This window comes from Bos grunniens, chromosome 27 (genome assembly GCF_055505025.1).
Source record: "Bos grunniens cultivar Pamir isolate PY7600 chromosome 27, Bosgru_T2T1.0, whole genome shotgun sequence".
NCBI lineage: Eukaryota > Metazoa > Chordata > Mammalia > Artiodactyla > Bovidae > Bos > Bos grunniens.
This window is the reverse complement of record NC_141191.1, coordinates 708465-719039: the sequence shown is the minus strand read 5'-3', so window position 1 is coordinate 719039 and position 10575 is coordinate 708465. Positions and strand designations below refer to the sequence as shown.

Here is a 10575-nt window from a genome sequence, read left to right as displayed (position 1 = left end):
ACTCAATGCAGTGGGCAGGGCCTGGATTGTCCACTGGGTCTCATGTGGAATGGAAAGAAGGGCTCCCCCGCCCCCCCCCACACACCCCCCCACCCCCACTGTTGACAGCCTTGTGACGAGAAACGGTCCCCGAAACAAGAATCAGACAAACCAGAGAAGCCCAGATGATAGTCCTTGAGATGAAGGAACTAAGCAGCTGGTTGCGATGGCACCAAGGGGAAAGGTTGCTCTTTTTGTCTGCCCCTCTACTCCTTTCTTCCTGGACGCCTTAGGGTTTTGTCATGGAGATTTGAAAGAAAGTGCACAAAAGTCATATGTGTTGAATCAAGATTTTGCATTTAACCATCTCTCAAAAAGGAAGAGAGCTTCACCTGCACATGTTTCTTTCAAAACCGTCCATTGCTTTTCAATTCTGGGGTTTCTCTCTTGCCTTGTTCAGTTAGCCTTAACAGTAAAAATCAACGAAAACTACATAAAGATTCAAAGATACCAACAAAGGACAGCTTCTGTTTTGGAAATCATCTTTCCATTTAGTAGAACACGAGCTCTATTCTTTGTATTTTGCCTAGGGAATTAGCAATGTCCTGGTTCAGATGGCAAGGCATCTGCGCGCAGGAGACTGGGGTTTGATCCCTGGGTCGGGAAGATCCCGCCAGAGAAGGAAATGGCAACCCACTCCCAGTATCCTCGCCTGGGAAATGCCACGGACAGAGGAGCCTGATGGGCCGCAGTCCATGGGTTGTATTCAAGTTGGGCTCAACCCAGCAACTACGAACACAAGTATTTCCAAAGACCACACTCAAGTGTGTGTGTGTGTGTGTGTGTGTGTGTGTGTGTATCTCCTCTTGCCGTCTTGGAGTCTGTCTCGGAATCTTCATGTATTTCTGCCTCTGTATCTCCTGACAGCCAGCCGCCGGCCCTTTCGTCTGGGCCCGGCCTCTCCCAGGCGCTCTGGCTCTGGCTGAGGAGCTTGCGCAGGCCAGCTGTTTCCCTTGGCGTCGGTGTGTGCGAGTGTCTGTGTGTCTGTCTGTGTGCCTGCCTGTGGCTCGTCTGCTCTCTCAGGAAGGTCGAGGGCTTGGCGTGGGGGCAAAGGGGGGGCCTCGGTAGTGCGAAGGGGAGGGGCTGAGGCGCTCCGGTCGACCGCGCCTCCCTGGCTTCTGGTGGGTTTGGGCACCGGACAGGTGCCGGGCAAGTTGGGCGCTCAAGTTTCGCTGCGCCTAGGCCGGCAGGAGGTTCAGAGGCCCCTGGGCCGCGGGGGTTGGGAGGCGGCGGGCGCCGAAGACCGACACCTCCGGGGCCGCGCGGGCCTGAGCAGCGAATGGGATCAGGGGGAGGCCCCGCTCAGCGAGCGCGGCCGGGTCTGGAGTGGCCGCGGGTGGGAGGGCGCCGAGACCTCCGCACCCCTCAGCCCAGCCCCCAGGCCCCGCGCACACGCACGCACGCACGCCCTCCCGGTCAATGGGGGGTCCTGGAAGCCCCTCGGGCCCCCGGGCCCGGCCAGGTGCTTGCTGGTCTGGTGTTGGCGGTGTTCGGGGGTGGGGGGGGGGCCGGCGTTAGCAGGCTGGAGTCCGGTCGCGGGTCGTGCGGCTCAAGTACAGCACGCCTCGCGACGAGAGGTGCGGCCCGTTGGCTCGACCTGCAGGGCAGAGCGAAAGGGAGGCGAAGCGCAAGGCTCTTAGGGCGCCCCGAGCCAACCGCCACCGTCTCAGGCCATATCAGCCTGAAGGCGCCCGATCTCGTCTGATCTCGGAAGCTAAGCAGGTTCGGGCCTGGTTAGTATCTTGGATGGGAGACCACCTGGGAATCCCGGGTGCTCGACGCTTCTTGCCTACCAGAAGAGGTCCTTTAGCCCCCGCCGCGAGTCCCGATTCTTGGAACCCCCCCGCAGCCCCAGCCCCTCCCGGGCCGCGGGGGAGCGGGTGGCCGGAGCCCCGACTCCCGCTGCAGACCTGGGTTGCCTCCGCGCGGCCCGCGAGCCCCTCCGCATTCGCATTTGGCTTCCAGGACACCCGACGACCAGCAGTCCCGTCTCCATCTGGGGCTCCTTTGGCTTGCCTCAGGCAATCCCTGGGCTTGCACCGACTCCAGCCAGAGCCCCCGCCCCCGCCCCACCCCCTGCCTCGCAGGCCATCGCGCATGCCCATGTGCGCGCGCAGGCACAGATAGATGTGCCCAAACGGGGCATCTATCTTGTTCACTTATACCTTGGGTGGATCTATGCCTGGGAGTCGGACTACTGAACCATACGCTACTTCCACTTTTAGTTCCTTCGGGAACCTCCATATTCTTTTCCATACCGGCTCTACCCACGCCCATTCCTACTCACCGTGGAGGAGAGTTCCCTTTGCTCCACATCTTCTCCAGCATTGGTTATTGACAGACATCGCAGTGAGGCCCAATCGGGCTCATGTGAAGTGGTCCCTCCTTGGAGTTTGGAGTTGAGCCTCTCCAATCATTAGTGATGTGGAGCAAGACGACCTTTTGGAAATGCAGATGCAATGCTGTCACCTCCCTGCTCCAAAGGCTCTCGTATTTTCCCAGCCTATTGAAGATACGACCACTTCCCTTCAGGCTTGCTCCTCACGTTCTTCTCTGATGTCTTTTGCCTGGAATGCCCTCTGCACTCTTTGGCTTCCATCCCATAGGGCATTTTTCGTTTCTTGAATGTCCTAAGTTTCCCTGGTCACATAGCCTTCCAAGATGCTATTTTCCCTGCCTGAAATTCTTCCTGAAACTCAACCCTGGTTTACCTAGGTTCAACCTATGGACCTCCACGAAATGGGGCCTCTGGAAAGCCTTCCCTGACACCCAGGTTTTGTGGTGAGGGAAGAGGCCCCTCTATAGGTTCTCAAAGGATCTGCCTGTGATGTATCATTAGAGTCGTCTCGGTGAAAGCAGGAACTCTGTGTCTTCTTCTCTCCGCCTTCTATTTCCTGAAACTTATTACATGCCTCCTAGCTCATCGTAGGTGCTCAGTATTTACTTAGTGTGTGAACGACAGAAAAGCTCTTGGAAGCCTCAAGGGGTCACTTGGCTCGGCCCTTTTGATCTCTTTGTATATTTGGCGAGTCAATTCTTTCCTTTCCTGGGTTGATGTGTACACTATATTCGAGGCACAACCTAAGGCATGAAGACATATCCATACATAGAGGTTCTTGCTTTCAAGGAACTCGTACAGCAGATTTCTACAAGTTAGGGCTTTTCAAATGCTCTAGAAGCATGTGAACGTTCAGTATGCTCCATTTTCATTTCAAAGAAAGATCGTTTGACTTCCATAGCAAAGGTGGAGACCTTCCAACGTTGAGGCCAATACTTATACCTTGACCATTTCAGGCAAGTCTTGTGGTTCCTTCTGGAGGTGTGTGGCTCTTGCAGAAATGTGAAGATCTTCCATCGTCCTCAGACTTTGGTGTCATTTGCAATCATCCAGAAAGCTTCCAGGTCTAGGTTCCAGACCACCACCACACACAGTCAGTAGCCAACGGAGTGGATTCCAGGAATACGCATTGTTCACCGACATTACCGTTGATATTGTTGCTGCACACTCAATGCAGTGGGCAGGGCCTGGATTGTCCACTGGGTCTCATGTGGAATGGAAAGAAGGGCTCCCCCCCCACACACACACACACCCCACCCCCACTGTTGACAGCCTTGTGACTAGAAACGGTCCCCGAAACAAGAATCAGACAAACCAGAGAAGCCCAGATGATAGTCCTTGAGATGAAGGAACTAAGCAGCTGGTTGAGATGGCACCAAGGGGAAAGGTTGCTCTTTTTGTCTGCCCCTCTACTCCTTTCTTCCTGGACGCCTTAGGGTTTTGTCATGGAGATTTGAAAGAAAGTGCACAAAAGTCATATGTGTTGAATCAAGATTTTGCATTTAACCATCTCTCAAAAAGGAAGAGAGCTTCACCTGCACATGTTTCTTCCAAAACCGTCAATTGCTTTTCAATTCTGGGGTTTCTCTCTTGCCTTGTTCAGTTAGCCTTAACAGTAAAAATCAACGAAAACTACATAAAGATTCAAAGATACCAACAAAGGACAGCTTCTGTTTTTGAAACCATCTTTCCATTTAGTAGAACACGAGCTCTATTCTTTGTATTTTGCCTAGGGAATTAGCAATGTCCTGGTTCAGATGGCAAGGCATCTGCGCGCAGGAGACTGGGGTTTGATCCCTGGGTCGGGAAGATCCCGCCGGAGAAGGAAATGGCAACCCACTCCCAGTATCCTCGCCTGGGAAATGCTACGGACAGAGGAGCCTGATGGGCCGCAGTCCATGGGTTGTATTCAAGTTGGGCTCAACCCAGCAACTACGAACACAAGTATTTCCAAAGACCACACTCAAGTGTGTGTGTGTGTGTGTGTGTGTGTGTGTGTGTGTATCTCCTCTTGCCGTCTTGGGGTCTGTCTCGGAATCTTCATGTATTTCTGCCTCTGTATCTCCTGACAGCCAGCTGCCGGCCCGTTCGTCTGGCCCCCGCCTCTCCCAGGCGCTCTGGCTCTGGCTGAGGAGCTTGCGCAGGCCAGCTGTTTCCCTTGGCGTCGGTGTGTGCGAGTGTCTGTGTGTCTGTCGGTGTGCCTGCCTGTGGCTCGTCTGCTCTCTCAGGAAGGTCGAGGGCTTGGCGTGGGGGCAAAGGGGGGCGTAGGTAGTGCGAAGGGGCGTGGCTGAGGCGCTCCGTCGACCGTGTCTCCCTGGCTTCTGGTGGGTTTGGGCACCGGACAGGTGCTGGGGAAGTTGAGTGCTCAAGTTTCCCTGCGCCTAGGCCCGCAGGAGGTTCAGAGGCCCCTGGGCCGCGGGGGTTGGGAGGCGGCGGGCCCCGAAGACCAATACCTCCGAGGCCGCGCGGGCCTGGGCAGCGAATGGGATCAGGGGGGCGGGAAGGCCCCGCTCAGCGAGCGCGGCCGGGTCTGGAGTGGCCGGGGGTGGGAGGGCACCGATACCTCCGCACCCCTCATCCCAGCCCCCAGGCCCCGCGCGCACGCGTATCCTGCCAGTTACTTCCTAGCACCAAACTGATTTTTCCTCAACATTGTTCAGTGCCTGTCATGGAGGGAAAGAGGGAGAGTTACTGAAAAAATATTCAAAGTCTCTTATAGGAAAATATTTTGAAATATTATATTTTAGAAGTATAGACTAGTAAATTATTTTTAAAGTATTCATCCTATTATGTACAGGCTGTAAAATGCTATCAAGGGGCACTTTTGGATAAATACTTTAAAATATACGAGTCATTTTGGCCTGTGTGAAACAGACTAAATAGCCTAAGCCATGAGTTCCGTTTTAGTCTTAACTCAGATCAACTCGTGGTGGTGGTGGTGGTGGTGGTGGTCATTCGTTAAGTCGTGTCGGACTCCTTGAGACCCATGAACTGCAGCACACCAGGATTCCCTGTCCTTCACTATCAAAGAACCCTGTCTTTTTCACTATCAAAGAGCCCTGTCTTTTTGGGCTACTGTTGTAAATGCCGTAGACTAGCTGATAAACAACAGAAAGTTGTTTCTTGTAGTCCTGGAGGCTGGGGAGTCCCAAGATCATCAGCAGGTGCCACGTCTGGTGAGTCATGTTTCCTGGTTCCTAGACTGCCTGCTGCTTCTCCCTGTCCTCGCAGCACGGGAGCCCATTCCTTCCTGGCCTGACCCCTCCCAGAGTGCCTGCCTCCTAGGATCATCACCACGTGCGGGGTGAAGTTTGAGGGCCCATAAACTGTCAGCCCATTGCAGTCCCTAAGTATACTCTGCATTATTTCAGTCTTTTGAAATAATTCGAGCTTTCCTAATAGCCCAATACATGTTCTTTTTGTTATATGTTCGTTGGGCTCTTGAAAATAATATGTATCAGTGGGAATGCAGTGTTCCGTGTGTATCAGTTACATCAGGTATGTCACTCATGTAATTCAGCTTCCAGTAGCCACGTTGAGTAAAAGCAGAAGTAGGTGAAATTACCTGTAATATATTTTATTTTAACACACCCCAAATATTATCATTTCAGCGTGTAATCAACATGATAAAACCTAATGCAATAGTTCACGTTCTTTTTTTCATGCTAAGTCTTTAAAATCCAGCATGTGTTTCAGGCTTGCAGCGCATCTCATTGTAGAGCCAGCCACATTTCAGGTACTTCATGGTTGCAGGTGACTACGTACCAGGGAGCCCAGTTCCAGGAGAGATGTGTCTTTAACGTCTCCCACTGGGATTATGAACTCGGCTGTTACTCCTTTTCTATTTCTGTCAGTTTTTATGTATTGATATTTTGAGGTTATGTTATTAGGTACATTCAAGTTTAGAATCCTCATCTTCTTGCTAGACTGAACTTGTATCAGTATGAGATGTTCTTTTTTATTGCTAGTAATGCTTCTTTCTTTAGACACTATTTGACAGTGATGTTGCCACGTCAGTTTTCTGTCCGTGTTAGCTTGGGTATCTTTTACTTTCACCTGTCTAAAAGACCTTCCATCTTAACATGTACCTCTGAATAGTGTATAGTTTTCACTGGAATCAGTTTGAGTATTGGCTCTGTTTATAATGTTGATATTTCAGTGTGTAGACACCATGTTGCTGTGTGATTTCTGTTTGTCCCACCTAGTCTGTGTTCTTTGCTCTTGCCTTCTTTTAGAAGTATGAAGTGTTTCTCTAGTTCTGTGCTCCTCTGTCAGGTTGTTGGGTGTACATTTGCAGACACAGCGTGTGTTTTACATTCAAGTCTAACTTAGTACTCTTACTGCCTCCCTGACACGACTGTTTCCTCCTTGTCACTGTCACACTTTAAACGGTTAGATATATTTTTGGCATTAACATCATTGTTTTGTAGAGTTAGTATTTACCCTCACAGTTACCTCATTGTTGGTCTTTACTTGTTTTTTATATTTCCATCAGAGACTACTTTTCTTTTTCCCAAAGCACTGCCTTAATATTTTTTTTTAGTTCATGTGTGTGGGTGATGAGTTGTCTCATTTCCATTTGCCCTCAAAGTCTCTATTTTGCTTTCACTTTCGAAGAGAGTTTTTGTTGGATGTAGAATTCCAGGTTGGTGGTTATTTGTTTTTCAGCATTTTACAGATGCCAGTCCATTATCTTCTGACTTCCTTGTTCTTGGAAAGTCAGCTCTCAGTGTTGTTGTGCCGTTAAAAGCCACACCCTTTTTCCTCTGAGTGCTTGAACATTTGCTTCTTGCCTTAGGCACCCGCAGAGCTGCTGAAACCAATGTGTGGTTTTCATTTTTGACTCAATGGTCTGATTCTTGAACCAACTCTTACCACTGTCCCTGTCAGTCAGTTCAGTCGCTTTGTGTCTGACCCGTTGCAACCCCATGGGCTGCAGCACGCCAGGCTTCCCTGTCCATCACCAACTCCTGGAGCTTGCTCAAGCTCATGTCCATCGAGTCGGTGATGCCATCCAACCAGCTCATCCTCTGTCGTCCCCTTCTCCTCCTGCCTTCAGTCTTCCCCATCATCAGGTTCTTTTCCAATGAGTCAGCTCTTTGCATCAGGTGGCCAAAGTATTGGAGCTTCAGCATCAGTCTTTCCAATGAATATTCAGGACTGATTTGCATTAGGATTGACTGACTGATTGGATCTCCTAGTAGTCCATGGGGCTCTCAAGAGTCTTCTCCAATTCCCCAGTTCAGAAGCATTGATTCTTTGGCATTCAGCCTTCTTCATGGGCCAACTCTCACATCCATGCATGACTACTGGAAAAACCATAGCTTTGACTAAATGAACCTTTGTTGGCAGAGTAACGTCTCTGCTTTTTAATATGCTGTCTAGATTTGTCATAGGTTTCCTTCCGAGGAGCAAGCATCTTTTAATTTCACCATCTGCAGTAATTTTGGAGCCCAAGAAAATAAAGTGTGTCACTGTTTCCACTGTTTTCCCATTTATTTGCCATGAAGTGATGGGGCTGGATGCTATGATCTTCATTTTTTGAATGTTGAGTTTTATGCCAGCCTTTTCACTCTCCCCTTTCACTTTCACTAAGAGGCTCTTTAGTTTCAGCCCCTGGAGGCATTTCTTATTCCCCTTTCTGTCTTTTCTCCACCATGAGGGTCCCCATTTATAGTTTTTAACAACATAGTTTAACAACAGATTCCTTCAATACATTCTATCCCTTTTCCCTCTTATATATATATTGTAACCGATCCGTCCTTCAGTTCACTGATCGTCTCTTCAGCTACATCCAATCTGATGTTAAGCCCAGAGACTGAGTTCTTAAATTCAGTCACTGTTATTGTAAAGTTCTAGATTGGTTTTGATTCTCAGAAATTTTTCCTTTTGTCAAGTATATTTTTGAACAGGTGACATTTGCATCTGATACCTCTAGCATACCTCTGATACGCTGATATATATCTCATACCTCTGGATCTGGTTCAGTTCTTTTTCTCTTGGTCCTGTTTGTTGTTACACCCTCTTTTGCTTCTTTGGTTGCATGTTGGACATTATGTTTGGAAAACCCTAGAGGTTCTGAGTGATGCTGCCTTCTCCAGAGTTTCCTCTGACGCAGACCTCCAGTGGGGACAGAGCTGTCTGTTCACTCAGGGCCTGAGGGACTTGAGGCTTGGGGATCCTTTTAAGCTCAGTCTCAGCAGCCTTCACCCACCTTCCCCCCCAACCCCAGGGAGGAGCTTTCCAGCGTCTCCAGTGTCTGGAAGCCTGGGGTGCCTCCCAGGGCCCCGCGTTCTCGGCAGGTCCTGAAGCCCACCGTCTCTCCTGAGCACCAGGAGGTGACTGATAGTCAGCGCTCAGCCGGTTTGGGCAGAGTGTTGGGTACGTTTTCTGACATCCGGACTGACTCGTCAGGCCTGCGCTTGACTTTTTGTCTCCACAGCCCAAGGAACCCTCCAGAGCTGTGTGAGCCAGCCCCCTCTGCTTGACTTTTTCCCTTCCTTTTCTTCACAGAGTCAGCTTTGCTCAGATGCCCCGAGGGAACGAGCGGCCCTCTCAGTCTCCAGCTCCCTCACTGAGCTTCGCTTTTGTTTGAAATCTTGGATTGTGGCTGCCTAAGGACCTCTTTTAAGCCTTATTTAGCTTTTCTAGCTCTTGGTAGGCTGACCTACAAGATGCTTGCGTCTGTCACTGGAAGTGGAGACACCCTGGGGGGAGGGTCTTCTGTCATCTGAAGCCACATGTAACAATCACAGTAATTGTCTTGATCAAGTTAATTTGATACCAGGGAAAACAAGAACCAGGGGGCCTTGCTTGGTATCCATGGCTGTGTTTCTGGTCAGAGTCCCCAGGTTGCCTGGGCTGTTTCAGTGCCATGTGAACTTGGGAAGGAGGTGGAGCAGGCGGCCCACGCGGCCTGGAGACAGAGGAGCCGGTCTCCCCTCTGCCCTTGCGCCTGGCAGCTTAAGGCAGGCCTTGCAATGCCGGGCTGCTGGTGGTGGAGGCCAAGGCTGAGGAGGGAGGGGTTACGTGACCTGTATTCTGTGACATGGTCACACGTGGGTTTTCTTTTTCAATTTGAAAAAATGACTGCTTTTAGTCTTCCCTCCAGTTTCACTTTAAGGTGGAAAATGAAGATTTTATTCGTAAAATTGAGCACAGTGACCTTACAGTCTTTTTGAAAGCAACAGTTGATGTTTTAAGAACACATCTCAGAGAACTCCAGTAGATAAAGCTAAAAAAAGAGAACGTGTTCAGGGTGAACTGCAGGCAGGACCCCAAACTGTACCCTGTCTCTCCCAGAGTGTGTAATTGGTGAGATGGGTGGATATAGGACCCCAAGCACCCTGGGGACCGAGGTCCTCAAATGACAGCAGAGGGCTGGGCTGAGCCAGGAGCAAGTGGCGTGTGTGCTGGCGAGTGGAGAACCGCGAGGGTGGGAGTGGAGCCAGGAGAGGGGTGGGAGACTCAGGCGGGGTCTGGGAGGCGCTGGCTGTCGCGGCTCGAGGCAGGGACACCCCTGAACCTCCACCATGCAGTCCCCACGGGGCAGAGTCGTCTGGCAGCCGAGGGTCGAAGTAAAGAGGGCGAGTTCACAGCAGATTGAATGAACCCCTGTACCCACTGTGGGTTCATTTTAAGTGCCTTGAGTGAGGTTGGTCAAGCCCTTGCTGAGCTCGAGTGAGGGAGTCCGACAGGGAGGACCGAGCTCAGGGTGAGAGTGAGGGGCAGCTAGCGTGGTGAGTCCTCCTCAGCTGAGTGGGTTCTGGGGACGCCCTTGAGTTCAGGGCTGCCCTTTCAGTAGCCTCACTGGAGGCTTGTTTGGGGGGTAGAGGGGGCAGAAGCCCACTTAGAAGACGTGCTCATTCCCAGGGCTGGTGGTTTCTGAAGGAGTTTATACTGGTTGGTTTGACTGTGACCCAGTACCTTGCAGGGTCATGTTTGACAGGGGGCCTGAGCTGTGGGCACAGCCTGCCTTCTCCTGCACTCCACACTCAATTGTTGTCTTTTTGGCAGCCCCTCCCCCCTCTCTGCACCCTTGACAATGGACCTGAGCCCAGCCCCCCTGTTGCCACAGAGCCCCTTGTGACCGAGTGGGTTCCAGTTCTGGGCTCCTGGGAGATGTGCTGGAGGCGGAGCCTTCATGCCATTTGGTGGTCATAGTGTGAGAGCAGTGGTCATAGTGTGAGAACGGTGTG

General features: G+C 51.1%; 1 pseudogene; it reads left to right on the top strand.

Moving 5' to 3' along the window:
• Positions 1 to 1702: 1702 nt before the first annotated feature.
• LOC147343342 (5S ribosomal RNA) lies at positions 1703 to 1822 on the top strand (annotated as a pseudogene).
• The last annotated feature ends 8753 nt before the right edge of the window (positions 1823 to 10575 follow it).